The following is a 14448-nucleotide window of genomic DNA, read 5'->3' as shown; positions in this document are numbered from 1 at the left end:
AGCTGTACACTGGCTACAAGATGTTACACTGGCCTTCAATTACCATACATTTCCTATTGTGACAGATACATATTGGGGCAAAGTAGCAGAGTGGGGCCTAGTTGCATATCTCTGGGTCTGTATATAAAAAAGCAAAACTCATCTTGAATTCATAATGTATTGGCTTTAGTAGTCAGAAGGTAGTAGAATGAGGAGAAGCCTTAGATCCACGAGCAGGTCCATGAATGAACGATCCAGCTTGTTTGCCATGAGCTAAGTAACCATTGTCATGCCATTGAGGAGGTTGGCTTAGTTGTGCAAAATTGCTCCTCTTGCTGATAACCCAGGCACCATGGGAAAACCTGGAACAAGAGGCATCTGCCACAGAGATGTGGACCAGTCTTTGGGGAAAACACTTGCATTAATTATTTATTTATTTTGTTCACTTTGCATGAATGCTGGACAAATATATCTCCCCCCCCCCCGCCAAGGCATTTAATACATAACTGCCCAAAGCACATCCCAGGTGTTTTGCTTTTGTTTCTTTTCCCCTTTCATTTTGCTTGTCCACCAACCATTTCCTTTGCTCATACATCACCACTGTTGCTGTTTTAAAAACATTTGATTGGACTGGGGCCTTGTGGGCCCCATGGTAGCAGGTGGCTCTTTGTCCTCCTCTTATTTTGTTCTGCTTCATGTTTGGTGAGTCATTGGGAGGACGGAGGCAGCAGCAACAAGGCAGTCACCACTGAAATCGTTCACAGTGTCATTGCTGGAAATTACAGTAGAAGGCTTTATCAGAATGCTTGAAAAGGAGGTCCAGGAACCAGCAGTGGGAAGCTTTCTTGCAGCTGCCCAAGGTGCTGCTTGCTAGTTACATTAATATCCTGGCCCTCATTCAAGGAGCACAGGGCAGTGTTTTAGCCTCCCAACCATACTGTGAGGTCAAGTTATGCTGAGAGACGCTACCATATTACCAATGGCACTTAGCGAGATTCATAGCTCATCCAACTCCAGAGCTCTCAGAGCGATGGATTGGGGTTTTTGTTTTATTCACACTTTTAAGCAAACTGACTTAATTCACACTGCCTGGGCTAATACGTGTTTCAGAACACACTTTCCCTTCCGTTTTCATGCTTTACCAAATTATGTGACACAGTTCTTGCCTCAGAAAACTGTACAAAAAAACCCTACATTTTAAGTTAAAATGTATTTGGGGGGGGGTGTATACCAAAATTCATACTTTGGGAAGAAAAATAATATGGATTGTCATGTGGTTTTTTGTTTTTTTTAAAAAAATGCAGATTGATGCAAAAATGAAACAAAATGGACATTATGAATGAACGCATCTGAAACTGACACAAGCCAACAATAGACTGATTTCCAAGTTCACTAACACAGACTTCAGCAACCAGCTATTTTGGACAGCAACTCCCATCAGAACGTGGTGGCTGGGGTTGATAGCAGTTATAGCCCCATTCATCTAGTATCAGGTGTGCAAAGGTTGCTGTAACCATTGCACCACACTGATTAAGGTGATTAGAGAAAATGACCCCAAAGAAGTAGTAGTAGCCCCTTTGTATTTTAATTTGTACCATGGCTGAGTTTCTCCAACTTTCACTTGACTCCTTCGCTGGGACTGCTAGTCTGGAAGGTCCTTGCTTACGATTTCCCCTGAAGTCCTTGGATGTATCCTCCCAAGTGCCCTTTATTCACGAAAGAACTTTTGGTAGAAATCTGCAGAGCTATCCTCCTCCCTCAGATGTCTTCTTAAAAGTCACCTTTTTCCACAATGCCTACAAAACACTTGACAATGGCTAGGCAGCTGGTGTGCTGTGATTGCTGCTTATTATGCTAATCAAAATCATCTCAGTGCTAACTTGCTCTACGCCCCCCCCCCCCATTCTGTTTGTTGTATCCACCTGTTGTCTCTTGACATATATTTAGGAACTGTTTGAAACCCCACTGAAGGAAGCAAAAGTATCCAGCAGCTTTGGACTGGGCTCTTGGATGTTAGCTCATAGAAACAGAGACTTAAAAAAAAATAATACAATATATTTCAGGATTGATCCTTAAATGAGACTTCTATTTGCAATTTCCAGCCCCGAGGACTGAACAAAAGGAAAACCTTAACTTGTTATATCCTTCTATTGAGCAAGCAATGCTGCCAGACTGCACTGTTGTATCAGATTTCTGTGCCATGTTGGGGAAAAGATTCATGCATTGCAGGGGTTGGACTAGATGACCCTCATGGTTCCTTCCAGTTCTATAAATCTATGAATCTATGAATTCCAGTACTGTACTTTTGGTGAACAGGTCTTGTGGAACTCCGTAGGGCCAATACATAGGGAGATGATGCTTTAGAGAGAGGGCCTATAGAATATAGAAAAACTTCTATCTAGCTAGCAAAGGGCAGAACAGCAACGTATCAACAAGGTCAAGCCACTTATGCAGCCCAGAGAAGCAAACGAACTGGTATCAGTTCTTCCGTGCGCCATCTAGGATTTTCTGTGATTGCCTTAGAGTCCCAGCTTCTCATTGTTTCTAAAAATCTGCTATGATCACTAGTGTCTCAGCTGCAATGCTCCTTTAGTCTATCAACTCAAGACCTGGCTTCTTCTGCTTTTGGATCCTGCCTTTGCCACCTGCTTCTAGACCGTTACCCCAAATAGTGGTCCCAATGTACACCTATTGGATCATGGCAATTGCATCACCCCAGAAACTGAGGCTGTGTATATTTTACGAATCTAGTTTGGCCGGGAGCCTCTGGCTCACATCAGAAGGTCTATGGATAACTGTTTGACCTCCGCCTAACCCAATCAATGACCTCTAGTCAAGTTTGGCTACCCAAACATCTCCTCAGTCACTTGAGTAGGAGAGATGCATTCAGCACTACGCTTATAGCTGAGCTCTTTCCATACAGTACGGCACATAGCAACCATGGCCGTAGCCAGGGGGGCAGAGGAGGGCAGCTGCCCCCACTAAATCAAGTAAATAAATAAAAATACTTAACTAGCCGACCAATTGTGTCACAGAAAACTCGGTGTGTGTGTGTGTGTCCCCAGCATAAAGTGTGCCCCCCCAATAAATCTTGGCTGTGCCAATGATAGCAATCTAAGTTAACTGGGCCCAGGTCAGGGCCTAGTTGAGCAAATGTAAGCTCAATATTGGGATCAGTGATCGTAGTGACTCCAGACTATTTATACATAGAGATAGCATATTAAAAAAAATAACTCTGATGCCCTCCTCCCATTTATTATTCATTTCAACACCAACACAACAGCCAAATGGTTTACCAGCCTGTATTGCTAACACTTACATAATGATCTGAGAATTCACAACCCCTCTACATAGCAGGGAACAATATTACTCTAAGATACACATTGTTACATAGGAAAATGGGGTGTGGGGGTTGAGGGTGAAATGATTAAGAAGCTATTCCTGTAAACTTCAGAAGCGTATTAAAAAGCTTAACATTGCACAATACACTTTCTTCCCATTAAAGGACAAACGGTAAGAGAAGAGCAGGAGAAAAAAAGGAGGCAGCGTGGCGAAGGCCATCCACCTGGACTAAGAGGAAGGTTGGTTAGCCAAAGGGGAGCTCCACCATTTTTTGCTACCTACATGTGTCTCTTTATTACAGCAGCCAGCTAAACAAGGCTAGATCTGTGGATGGGGGAGAAAGTCAGTTCAGTTCACATCTGAACTCAAACCTAAGTTGCACATTCTGAAACAATATCAGAAAAACAACACAGACATCCTTCAAAATTCTCTGAATTTTGCAATGCAGTTCTCTGGCCAGTAAAAGTATACTCTGAGGTAAAATGCACATACTCATGAAAATAATATTTAAAAATGCATTATAGTACAGGAAACTGCTTTGCAAAATTCTGTATGTTAGGCAATATATGCACATTGTTTGTATCTATCTATCATCTATCTATCTATCATCTATCTATCTATCTATCTATATCTATCTATCATCTATCTACTGTATCTATCTATCTATCTATCTATCTATCATCTATCTATCATCATCTATCGATCAATCAATCAATCTATTACAGCACAGCCGGGGGTTGGACTGCATGGCTCTTAACAGTCCCTTCCAACTCTACAATTCTATGATTCTATGACTAGGAGAAATTAACACCAAAAATGCTGATGAATTTCCATGAGGATCTTTTTAAAAAGAAAAATTACAACGTGGTGTGGTAATGTACAGAACTGAACGTAAAACTGGAAGAATACAAAACTGAGAGAGCAAACCATCAAAACTCAGCCCATTAAGTATCTCAACAAAGCACCCAGAACCATAATTCCCTCGCCTACTATCCACCTTACTGCAGCTAATTACAATGGGCTGACTTCCTTTGGGTGTAAAACGCAGTGGGATTATTCAGTGGGCACATAGTGCTCATACTCTTCCCCCCAATCACTGTAGTGTTTTGTATGTTTGAGATATATTCCACACACATAGCCTGAACCTTCTTCGGAGGAGGGAGAGGAGGAGGAGGAGGATGGGAGGGAACAGCTCTTTCGAAAAGATGCTCTGCCTGTGAAGTTTACCAAATACCATCAGCATCGCTGAACTAATGAATAACAAGGATGTGTTGTCTCAGGCTTTCATGCAGTCTGTTATGAAAAGATTCAGAACTGTTCAGGACCTGCCGTGTTGATCTGCCTCTTCCAGGTACAGCTTCAATGATTTTTATCTCAGCTTGGAACACAGAGTGTGTTCTGATACTAATACTGATAAAAGCATAAAGGCTGATGCCATCTGCCATGGCAACTATCAAGATGGCAGCTGCTTTTCATCAGCTTTATCTGAACTTTGCATTAATGGGAATTCAGGCACCGTGGGTGCTTTTTTTTTTTAAGCACAGAGAGAGAGAGAATGAGAGAGAGAGAAAAAAATTAGAGCACATCTCTGAATAGAACTAATGTGCTCCTATATCGGTCTACTCTTTTCTCCTTTATCTTTCTGGGAGGGAAAAAGGGAAAAGAAGGGAAAAACAGATTCCACGAGTTCTCTTTAGATCACATTGTCTGTTTATCAGCCCTGCTCTCTTGATGCCCTTCATATGGGAGCAGCAGGGCTGTAACCCTATGATGATCTGACACTGAATCCCCATACTGGCGCTGCTCCTGCAGCAAATGGGATTCAAATGTGTTGTCTCCGAGGGCAGAGCAATCAACAAAATAGCACGCCAATGTTCAGAGCCTACTGCAGGCAATAACGGAGGCATTTCTCCCGCCCCCAAACCCCGTTTCTTTTTTTCATAGACTAGCAGCAATACTGAGGGTGTTGGGGGGTTTCCAGATTACACCCAGTACACACCATTTCCAGGTTCGTGGTAGCAGAACATGACAATCGACTGCAGCAATGATGCTAATAGCTACACAGCAGCTTAGGAAATGTAAAGTCGTCATGCCACCGTGCTAAAATGTTGCTTCACCTCTCCCTCAGTTTTCAGAAATGTTGGCTCGCCCGTTGTTTCTGCTCTGATCATGTAAACTTTGTTTTCTCTCTGTGTGTGTGTGTACAAATCTGTACTGAAAATATTGTGGGTGTTTAAAAAGTTATCATCCCTCTCACATGCCGAATTGAGGCTGAAGATTTACAAGTATAAAAATAGCAGGGAACAGTGATCCGAAACCACTGACATGGTACGCAAATCAAAAACACATATTTGGGTATTACAACTTTGTAAGATTTCTTACAGGCATATATAATCCAACAGGTAAATAATGACAAGTAGATAAATCTTTCAGTATTGTGTAGCAGCTAAAGATTCAGAGTAGGCCAAGTTCAAATCTCCCACTTTGCCATGAAGCAAACTGGCTGACCAAGGAGCAAATGCCATCTCTCAGGCTAATAGCTCAGTTGGTTCAAGTGTGGTGCTAATAATGCCAAGGTTGCAGGTTTGATCCCCATATGGGACAGCTGCATATTCCTGCATTGCAGGGGGTTGGACTAGATGATCCTCAGGGTCCCTTCCAACTATGATTCTAACTAACTTTACAGGATTGTTGTGAGGATGAAATGGGATGGAATCACTCCATGAAGGTGATCTGGATCACATTTTAAAGCAAATCAAATGAAGTCCCAGATTAGAATGCAGCTATTCACTGGATTACACACTCCTCTGAATTTTGGGATTTTTTTTTTCACCAGTTGTGCACAAAAATGTCTATTTTAGGGGTTGATGCATTGAAATGCATACAAGAATGTGTATTTTAGAGGAAGAATGGATACAAAATGTGTACTTTAGGGGGAAATGTCTACAATTTAAATATGATTTAAAAAAGAAGAAATCTACTAAAATCCCAGGATGGAATAGACCTACGATTAAGTGCATGTGAAATGGAAATATGCCATCCTTTTCTTCTTGCATGTGTCATACAGGTCACACCCTGAAACTTAACGTCGTCATGTAAAAATATGGCAACTGAATTCCTGTTTTGCGTCATTCTTTAGTTTAAGGTTCCGTCTTTTTCTTCCTTACTTCGAAGATAAGGGCCAGCCAGATGGCATGGCAGCAATGTATCTGATCCTCCCCTTGCCTATTTCATGTTTGGAGTGTTGCAGCAGCTTAGAGCTGTAGTTATCATCATCTGGAGGTGCAGAGGGCGGTAAGGCAATAACAGGCTTTTTCAATAGCGGCTCCCCATTTGTGGAATTTTCTCCCCAGGGAAGCACACTTGGCCCCATTGTTGTCAACTTTTAGGGACCAGACAAAGACGTTCCTATTTACCCAGGCTTTTGGTTCATATAATCATAGGACTGTAGAGTTGGAAGGGATCCCAAGGGTCATCTAGTCCAATGCCCTGCAATGCAGGAATCTCAACTAAAGCACCCATGACAGATGCTAACTTTACACCCATGCAAAGTTATTATTGGAGGAGCACTTTTAGGAATCAATCCCGCCCCCCCCAGCAATGCATTTGGTTTTATAATAATTGTTCAGCTCTTTGGTATTTATGGATTTGCAGGTCACTTTGGCACATCCTTTTGTGAGAAGCAATGGATACATGTGGTATGCAATGGTAATAATAAGAACCAGACTTCCCTAATACTGAACACAAGACAAGATGCATTTTCAGCTGGGATCAGAAAACGCTGGGCTGGGATTTGAGGGAGAAATGTGGTATCGAGGAGTTGCAATAGTAAAAGAAGACAAGCAGGCTAGATTGTCAAGTGGTGTAAATCAGCTCTATGAAAACCATTTTCACAGATGTGAGGATATGGCTTCATATTTCTGATGCCTGACAGGAATCTGCTGACCCACATCTGGTCTGGAGTCATTATTTTTATGGGCAGCGATCTCATTGGTGGTAGGAATGAAATGTCCATGCTAAAATATTCCCGCTCCTCCTTAGCATCTGCATCTGGGAAGGACACTCTATAAGTAGCTGACTCTGCCACAAAGACTTGATTGTTGTATTTTTCATACTCATCATAGAGATGATTGTTTTCTTCCCTGCAATTTTCCATTGAAGTTATGCACTCATTTTTTTATCTCTCTTTCTGTATTGTGAAACAAACACGGGGAGGATAGCACGGGTGACCTCTGTTTTCAGTTGTTTAAAGAGCTGAAGGGAGGAAATACACTGAAAGATTGTTCGGAGTACACACTTTCCATTTCTGAGAAACGGCATCTTGGTTTAAATTTGGTTCAGATTACTCTTGCTTATGGGCATCTGTAATGGATGCTTTAGTTGAGATTCCTGCATTGCAGGGGGTTGGACTAGATGACCCTCAGGGTCCCTTCCAACCCTACAATTTGATGAGGTTATGATTCAGCTAGTACCCTGTCAAAACCAGCCATCGAAACAAAATTAAAAAATTCCTTCCAGGCAAGCAACAACAGTTCAAGGACACATTCAGCAAGGCAAAAAACAACAACAACCGGAGGAATGTGTGGAATAGTCCATGAGAGGTCTGGATTACGGAGGAGGTGTGGCCTACAGAGAATCCTGAGGGTCAAAGAGAGCGAGGGCCACACGTGGCCTCTGGGCCTGCAGTTCCTCACCTCTGAGGTAAACTGACCTCCAGTCACACCAGTGGCAGTCAGCCTGGGTACGCTCAGAAAATATGGATCCTCAGAGCTGTAAATCCAGAAATATTCATGAATACTAATCATTTCAATAAATCGGAATCTTCATTTTTACCTCTAATAACAGAAACACCAAACAACTGCAGTTGATAAAGTCTCATAACAAACACTTTAAAAAAAAACAACTTTTACAATATGAGTCCATATGTGTGAAAAGTCAATTCACCTCTCCCCTTGGAAAAATATTGCATTAATGTTTAATGCTTGTAGCAAAAGATCAGCGTTTGTTGAAGCGAGGGGAATGGAAGTATACACAAGAGTCTACATGTTTTTCTCCGCTGGACAGTCTTCCTGGGACCTAAGAGCGCATTCTGTTTACAGTAAAGAAAACAAGAGCAGCTCTCAGTGCCACAGTCCTAATCATATATACCAAGATGTTAGCCTCACTGAATACATTGGGATTTTATCCTAAGGAAGTATATTTAGGACAGACCATTAAAAAATACCAGGGGTGGTGGTTGGTGGTGATTGTTCTAGTCTCCAACAAAAGCCCTTTATCCCTGTTAAAGTGTGAGTTCATCTTCACACACGGAAAAGTGGCTTTGAGTCTCTCGCATGCTCCTTGTGCCACTTGTGAATGTTGCAAATGTTGGATGGATGGTAGAAAAGGCAAAGCAAATGCTTATTTGTAACATGGCCACTGTTGACCAATTTAAGCACAAATGGGTTTGCATCTCACAACATGTGTGAAGACACCCTAGGGAGGGCTTGCCCTGAAAGGCAGCTTATAAATAATGTAAATAAAAGTAGAATAAATCTGGGCATCTTTACAGCCTGTAAGTTTACTATTACAACCCAATTAACGGACACATTGTTTTGCAAAAGATTCCAGGAGAGGAGAGTTTAGTTCCACAATCAACAAGAGAGGGGGCGGTTGAGCACTTCAGTCTTCCAATGTAAGAAGTTACCTTGTAGAGAATCAGATGTTTCAGCTAGCCCAACAGTTTCTGGTCTGACTGGCAATGACTCCTCAGCACCAAAGCCAAAGGCCTTCTTACCAGGAACCAGTTTCCATTTCAATACCTATTGCACACTTTCTGATACTCCGTGAACTGAAATGCAGCTATTCCTCCAAATCTCCAAATTTTGCAACACAGTTCTCCAACCCAAAAAATGTCTACAGCAGGTTCATATATTAAAGTATGCATAAAACATGTTATATTAGTCAAGATGCATAATGTTAAAGAAACATGTTTTCAAAAATTGTATATTAGATAAAATTGTATATAAGAGAAATGTGTACTAAAATGCTGATGCAGTTTCATGAAGGTGCCTTTAAAAAATGCAAATTAATGCAAACTGAACTCAAGTTTGGGGGGAATGAGAAACTGAGAGACACCAAAATCCATAGGTTTATGCACCCTATGTGAAAATGCCAGAGTCTGAATTTTTGGGTGAGAAGGTATGTGCTCTGCTACTGAGCCAAAGGCTTTTCTATACCTGAGACTTAATATACAGTGAACCCCCTGTGATTTGTTCATAAATAAGACCCACAGTGTTCAATGGGACTTAATGTTTAGTAAGTGCATAGATATGTATAGGGTTACAATCAGCAAGACTTACTTCTGAGTAGACATGTAAACGATTGCATTCTCAATCTGTTTGACCAAACCTTTTCCATTTCCCAGGCAATAGTAGTCCTAGGAGCATCTAGCATCTAGGAGCATCTCTCAGCATCTAGCCTACTACAATTTCCATGATTCTTTGGGAAAGATCATGACAACTAAACGAATGTAACACAGACATACGAATGTAGTGTAAATCTGCCCTGAGCAACTTTTTTGCAATCTCTACACCTGCTCAAGCTCCTGTGAAATTAAGGGTGAAAGAGGTCTTGATTACATCTGTGGGGAGTTGAAACATCAGGTCATTCAAAGACTCTGACACCTGATACAGTGGGTTAAACCACTGAGCCTAGGACTTGCCAATCAGAAGGTCGGCGGTTCGAATCCCCGTGACAGGGTGAACTCCTGTTGCTTCGTCCCTGCTCCTGCTAACCTAGTAGTTCGAAAGCACATCAAAGTGCAAGTAGATAAATAGGTACTGCTCCGGCAGGAAGGTAAATGGAGTTTCCATGTGCTGCTCTGGTTCGCCAGAAGCAGCTTAGTTACGTTGGCCACATGACCCGGAAGCTGTACGCCGGCTCCCTCGGCCAATAAAGTGAGATGAGCGCTGCAACCCCAGAGTTGTCCGCGACTGGACCTAATGGTCAGGGGTCCCTTTACCTTTACCTTTACCTTTAAGCTAACAAGTGCTCCCTGCAACAAAAGATTGCAGTGGGGCATGCTGCTGTTCAGGATTCCAGCCATTTTAGCCCATTTCCCCACCCACCCACCCACCCACCCTCACACACACTTACTTTTTCATTTCCTTCTCTGCCCTGCCCCTCGTGTTCACTCAGCCAATCATTTTAAGTGCACATCTCTTGTTTGACACTAAATAAATGATCCCACTCAGCATTCCATGTCCAGTTCTCATTGTGCTGCTTTTGGGGTTCTATATACAGACATTTGTCCTTCTGCAAACCTTGGGGCTCCCGTAAGCCTGGCTGTATGCAAGAAGCGTCATTTGCTACATAAGCAACAGCATTCACAGACCAGGCACCTTTGAAAATAGAGGGAATGATAGATAGACATGTAGATAAGTACTGGCATTTACTTGCAGTTGTGGATAAAAGTCTAAACCAGCAGTCAAAGAAACAAATGAAATGGTTCACTGTACAAATAGAGCGCAGGAGCAAAGGTCAATTAAAATTACTTTCTTGCTCCATAAGAGGCTGATTAGAAGGCCACATTTTGAACACAGTGCCTGACGCAGGTCCCATTAATATGAAAAAGGCATTATGGAAAGTGGGAAGGTACAAGAGAGGGCAACTGGAATTATACAAGGTGTTAAGAATCTTAATTATTTTAAATCACAAAGAATATTTGCTCTATGCTCTTTGGTTTTGGGAGGATGAATACAAAATTCAGAAGGAACTGGGGTGGGTGGAGAGAAACAGCTTAAAAGGCCTGGTGTCAGCAAATATCAGGTGGGAAAATATAAGCCAAAGGGACGCTTGCTGTTAAATACACTTGTACTGCTTTAAAAAGTGAAGGTTGAGCATAAGCTCAAAGAAGTTGTGATTCAAAGGTTGATATCAAATTGTGAAGATATTACACATTGCAGAGCAGGTATAACACCCCCTCCCAAAAAAACCCCCCACCCAAGTCTTGCAAGGCTGCCCTTGGCAGTCCTGTATGAAATATGTAGGACTTGCTACCCTAGCCTCCTGACAAAAAGTGAAAAACACACCAAAACCTTAGGACCGGGATAGAAAGAGCCCCAGAACATTAAAGCAGATACATACATTACTGCCAAAAAAAACCTGAAAAACAAGAATGTAAGTGCTATCTGGTTGTTATAGCCAGTTACTACAGCCACATGCTCTGCCTTTGATACCATTCATGTGTAGATTTGAAAGAGGGTATCCCATAATTGGGTGAGGGGACACCTTTTGTTTGGAAGGAACCTCATTCCATGGGGATGATCTGTTGACAGCAAATGCAGAGGGCAGGATCAAAGCCAGCTGTGGCAGAACCAGAGCCAAAACTAGTCTGGGCTGCCCATTTCTCTCTCCCTCTCTTTCTCTCTCTCTCTCTCTCTCTCTCGCCTCAACAGGATGCAGGAAAAGGGACATATTTCTCTTGCCAGAAAGTCTGTAGAAGACAATGCTGGATAGAGTATTGGACTAGGGCTGAATGGCATCCCATCAACTGCAGCCAACATAGGCCAATGATGGGAATTGATGATAAGAGCTGTAGTCCAGCATCACTGGTTTTCTCACCCCTGGGTTAGAATGTTGGAAGATGACTGAAGAAGCCCAGGTTCAAATAACCATCCAGCTTAATGGGTGGCCTTGGGCCCAACACTATTTCCTAGCCAAACGTACCTCACAGGGTTGTTGTATGTCGAGCTCCTTAGAGAAAGATTAAATATACAGTAGATATAACAATATTATGTTAGCAAACAATGGTACATGAAAATTGCATAAACTGGGTTTTTGGCATGGAAAGTAGAGAAAGGATTATTTGAATATTCTGGGTTTGGCTTTCCTCAGGGAGAATAATTGGAGCCACATAACCAGTATTAAAAAAAGAAAGAAACTTTAACTACAGCATGATTAGTTGTGATTTTCCTGCTGCCTACTCAATATAATTAACCAGGGCTTTATCTTACCATTATCCTTGTATGCATTAGGGACTAAGTTTAGGAACATTATCCTCGCAGGACTCTAATATACCCTTATCTCCTTGTACTAATTGAGTTATCTCATACTGTCACACAGGCAGCTACTGCAGGAAAGATATGAAGAAAGGAATTAAAATGGTTGTGGCTTAATGTTTCTGCTTAAGGAATGATAGCCAGGTGAGTGAATGATCGCAGCAATACAATCCCTTTTGTCGCTCTGCTGGTCCTAACCTTTAAGAAGACATTTAGAAGCACCCTGTGCTATAGCATAACACTTCTTACACCTTTATGAATGTGCTAGTAGTACCAGTTTCTGTCAGAGGGCCAGGATAATAGGACATGCACATCCCTCGATATGCAGATCCTGCCCTCAAATAAACACCATTCAGAAACATAGCAGGAATTTTATTTGAACCTTTTCATCAATGGCGCTCTGGACAACTTGTTCTAGTGAATTGTTGTCAGCATTAGTATAGGTAAAGGGATCCCTGACCATTAGGTCCAGTCGTGGCTGACTCTGTGGTTGTGGCGCTCATCTCGCTTTATTGGCCGAGGGAGCCGGCGTACAGCTTCCGGGTCATGGGGCCAGCATGACTAAGCCGCTTCTGGCGAACCAGAGCAGCACACGGAAACGCCGTTTACCTTCCCGCTGGAGCGGTACCTATTTATCTACTTGCACTTTGACGTGCTTTCGAACTGCTAGGTTGGCAGGAGCTGGGACCGAGGAACGGGAGCTCACCCCTTCGTGGGGATTCGAACCGCCGACCTTCTGATCGGCAAGTCCTAGGCTCTGTGGTTTAACCCACAGCGCCACCCACGTCCCTCAGCATTAGTATAATTCCCTCTAATAGCTTGTGTACTAAACCAGGGGCAGCCGATGTGTTGCCGCCCAGCTGCTGTTGGGAGTCCAGCTCCCATCAGCCTCAACTAGCATTGCCAGTGGTCAGGGATGATAGGAGTTATAATCCAACAACAGCCGGGCACCACCAGATTGGCAACTCCTGTACTAAACCAAAGGAACAGGACAACTGGCAATGTGAGTGCAACGGGTGGTATTCAACTAGGTTTTACTCAGAGCAAACCCAATGAAATTGGTGGATTTGTCAAGTTCATTCATTTTAATGGGTGTACACTGTGTAAAACTTAATTAAATACAACCCACTGCAATTGAATGCACTCCTTTCTGCTCATCATTCCACTCTTACTGAGCAGCCTGCACTAGCCCCAACCTATTGCTAAGGTGCAGACAGTGAAGAGTGAGGCAGGCAGGAGCTGGTGAAAGATGGAGTTGGCAGCACATTCAGTTTGTGGAGTGATACCTAACTGTCTCTTGTAAAAAAAAGAAAAGAAAGTAATAATAATCCACCATCTGGACATGCTCTAATGATATTTATTCTCATATTTCCATTTGGGACATTGCTCCTGACTATGCACAGTCACTCTTACTGTTAAATTTGTTTCGCATGCGTTCTTTTCCAAAACAAATCAGTATATTCCCCCCCCAGGAAGCAGCAAGAAACTTAGCTTAGCAATAACACCATGCCCTCCATGCAGAAGAACATAACGCTGCCTGCTAAGTTGGTTGATATGCCTTTTATTTAGCTTGATGTTAATTTGCTAAACATTATTTTGGTGCATGTGATTGTGGAACATAAAAATGCGGTAGGTGGTTTATAGGAGAGGAGTTGCAAAAGAATACTCAGTGCTATGAGCTCTACATACGTTGCCTATTCTCGAAAGGGATGAAATTTCCCTCGAGCTAGAAAGAAAACTGCTAAGTGAGGTACACTATCAGCTTTATGGCTTTCTTTAACCTGCTCCTCCCACTGGTGCATTGTGGTGGGTGTACAACTGTTGCAAGTAGGTGGCACAGCTGTTTGCTTTGACTGGCTCAGTACCTTTGGGATACCCACAACACAGTTAATGCTGCAAGATGAAAATGGCATTTATACTTTAATAAACTCCCTCTATCCCTTTGTTACAGGGAAAGAGAGAGGGAGAGAGAGGGAGAGAGAGAGAGGGAGAGAGAGAGAGAGAGAAATGCCAGCTTGATGCTATTGAGTATTAGTAGAGCTGCCTAAAACACACAGTGGTGGCAAAATGTTCGCAAAAACCCAAC

At 42.5% G+C, this 14448-nt stretch overlaps 1 long non-coding RNA gene across 1 annotated transcript in view; it reads left to right on the top strand.

The window, feature by feature from the left end:
- The first annotated feature begins 4528 nt into the window (after positions 1 to 4528).
- The window catches only part of LOC144329276 (uncharacterized), a 28966-nt gene continuing 19046 nt past the window's right edge, over positions 4529 to 14448 (top strand). Inside the window, exons 1-2 of the long non-coding RNA XR_013394752.1 lie at positions 4529 to 4672; positions 12427 to 12506. This is a non-coding gene — a long non-coding RNA (uncharacterized LOC144329276). The remainder of the gene's footprint in view (positions 4673 to 12426; positions 12507 to 14448) is intronic.

Source organism: Podarcis muralis, chromosome 12 (genome assembly GCF_964188315.1).
Source record: "Podarcis muralis chromosome 12, rPodMur119.hap1.1, whole genome shotgun sequence".
Classification (NCBI taxonomy): Eukaryota; Metazoa; Chordata; class Lepidosauria; order Squamata; family Lacertidae; genus Podarcis; species Podarcis muralis.
This window is presented reverse-complemented; position numbering and strand designations above follow the sequence as displayed.